This window comes from Octopus bimaculoides, chromosome 14 (genome assembly GCF_001194135.2).
Source record: "Octopus bimaculoides isolate UCB-OBI-ISO-001 chromosome 14, ASM119413v2, whole genome shotgun sequence".
NCBI lineage: Eukaryota > Metazoa > Mollusca > Cephalopoda > Octopoda > Octopodidae > Octopus > Octopus bimaculoides.
The window spans coordinates 15,577,908-15,580,536 of record NC_068994.1 but is presented as its reverse complement, the minus strand read 5'-3'; the positions used below and the strand labels follow the sequence as shown (position 1 = coordinate 15,580,536).

The window sequence follows — 2,629 nt, the reverse complement described above, 5'->3', positions numbered from 1 at the left end:
GGAGGGGGGTATGATTTCGGAAAATTCACCGGCGTCCACTTCAGTTCGTCTTAACTTTCAAGAAAATGGGTATTTCTTAATGAAATTCTCTACAAATATACCTTGGACTATGTCTTTCCTAGAAAGGCAGAAGACACCAGAAGCAAAAATAAATATCATACACGCACAGTTAAATATAGAAGTGTAAAGTATAATTTGTTACATAATCTCTATAGTAAACACAAGATTATAGTCTATAAATTTAGGATGTTTTTGAAAGATACTATATTTTATAATCAGAATATAGGTACTACTAAAGCAGCACGGTCCCGGACGCGCGACTGTGCGTTCGGGCCCGTGCTACTTTAGTAGTACCCAGAATATATATACTTTCTCACACAACAATTAAGATATATTTTTTTTCAAATTGCTTATTTATTTATTTTAAATCGTTCATCTTTCTCCCCCCCCCCTCCCCCCACACACATACAAAAATTAGTTTGGGTGCGATTTATATTTTTATTTTGTTTTTCCTTAGTGAAAATTGTGCAGGTGAAAAGATCAATGGGGGTGGGGTGAAATTTCCCAGGCTTCCACCTCACCCCACTCCGTTTTTCAGACCCCAAAAAGGGTTTTGTAGCTTATTAGGTAACAGGAATTCATTCAATGTAAAAATAAGAAAGAAAATTTCCAATGATTTTGGGATGGGGTGAGTCCCCCCATTCCGAACCAAAGTAAGGGATTTGCAGCATATTAGGAGGTCAGGCTACTTGATTCCATGCAAAAAATCCAAGTTTTTTTTTTTTTTTTTTTTTCTTAGGGAAAAATCGTGCAGGTGTTAATACAAAAATTTACCAAATTTCGGTCTTTGTGTCTAGAACAGAAAAGAATATTTTTTCAAATGAAGTTGGCCAGCTGGCAAAAACCTTAGCATGCCAGGCGAAATGCTTAGTGGTATTTCATTTGTCTTTACATTCTGAGTTCCAATTGCGCAGAGATATAATCATAATGTACGCTCTCTGAAAGGTATTTGTGAAAAATTTCATTAAAAAAAAGATATCCAGTTTTCTGAAAGATATGAGGAAACAAAGCAGATTGATTTTCCTAAATTTGTAATGGATGGTGGATGTGCTATAACTTTCAGTATTTGTTACTTTTAAATAAAGAATTTTCATTTATTCTGGAAATACATGCAGGTGAGATCTAAATTGAAGTGGAATTAGGAGAAATTGTAACACTTAGATAAGATATGAAGGTGAGCTGGCAGAAACGTTAGCATGCTGGGTGAAATACTTAGCGGTACTTTGTCTGCCGCTACGTTCTCAGTTCGAATTCCGCCGAGGTCGACTTTGCCTTTCATCCTTTCGGGGGTCGATTAAATAAGTACCAGTTACGCACTGGGGTCGATGTAATCGACTTAATCCGTTTGTCTGTCCTTGTTTGTTCCCTCTGTGCGTAGCCCCTTGTGGGCAGTAAAGAAATAAGATATGAAGGCGAGATCCAAATTGAGGTAGGATTAAGAAAAACTGTAACAGACATGAAAATGTATATGCACCCAACATTTTTGATGTTGGTATCATTCGCATTAGTGGAAAAACTAATACAAGAAACCCCAAGACAAAATTTATGTTATTGCATGGATAATATATCCTCTCCATGACCTAGTATACAATGTGTGTTTTGTTTACTTGGATTGAAATTGAATATCATGATTTGGCTGATATTTCTGGACTGCAGTAATATCAGGCAAACTTGAAAATTATATTACCTTACTTACTCAACTGGAGCATTATTTAATGATTGATAATCAATTAGGTCGATTTTTTTTTTTTAAAATTTTTTTTTTAGAACTGTACTTCAATAGCAATCAGCTTAAGAAAAAGGCTTTTCAATAAATCAAAAATAAATTCTTTGAAGAACAATGTAAATATATATATATTTTTTTAATCCTGTCAAAACAAAGCATAGTAGTCATTGTTAGCTGTGCATGTGACTGGAAGCAATCTATAAGAAGTTATGTTGGAGCTAGCGAGCTGGCAGAATTTCTAGCATGCTAGAATAGCAATATTTCTTCTGGTTCTAAGGTGGTGAGCTGGCAGAATCATTTGCATACTGGACACAATGCTTAGCAGCATTTTGTCTGTCTTTACGTTCTGAGTTCAAATTCCGTCGAGGTTAACTTTACATTACATCCTTTGTGGGATGGAGTTGATAGAATAAGTACCAGTTGAGCATTGGGGTCGATCTAATTGACTTACCCCACTCTCTTGAAATTGCGGGGCCTTGTGCCAAAATTTGAAACCAGTATTTTCTGGCTCTTTATGTTGTGAGTTCAAATGCCACCAAGGTTGATTTTTACCTTTTACCTTTCAGAGTTAATGAAATAAAGTACCAGTCAAGTACTTGGGGCCTGTGTAATTGATTATCCCCCTCTCTCTAAAATTGCTGACTTTGTGCCCAAAAATTTGAAATCACTACGATAGAGCTGAAATTACATATGCCCACAAAGACAAATTGCTTATTGAGTAGTAAAATTTGTATAAGCTGGTAGTGCTCCAGCATGGCTTTAGCTGTGGTGGCTAAATCAAAGTGAAGAAAAGAATATTTCAGTAGGAAAAATTTTACCAGAAAAGAGCTTTCTTTCTCATTT

The 2,629-nt window shown here is 35.6% G+C and overlaps 2 protein-coding genes across 3 annotated transcripts in view; both read left to right on the top strand.

Moving 5' to 3' along the window:
- LOC106873171 (probable E3 ubiquitin-protein ligase DTX3) overlaps positions 1-2,629 on the top strand; it is a 486,006-nt gene that overhangs the window by 468,558 nt on the left and 14,819 nt on the right. The gene's annotated exons all lie outside the window — the stretch shown is intronic.
- The window catches only part of LOC106873170 (O-acetyl-ADP-ribose deacetylase), an 8,338-nt gene that overhangs the window by 1,974 nt on the left and 3,735 nt on the right, over positions 1-2,629 (top strand). The window contains exon 1 of one of the 2 annotated variants that reach the window (XR_008265469.1): positions 1,835-2,588. The exons of the other annotated variant lie outside the window; for it this stretch is intronic. The gene's annotated coding sequence lies outside the window, so the exon portion shown is untranslated. Of the gene's footprint in view, positions 1-1,834; positions 2,589-2,629 lie in introns of those variants that run through there. 2 annotated transcript variants of the gene reach the window in all.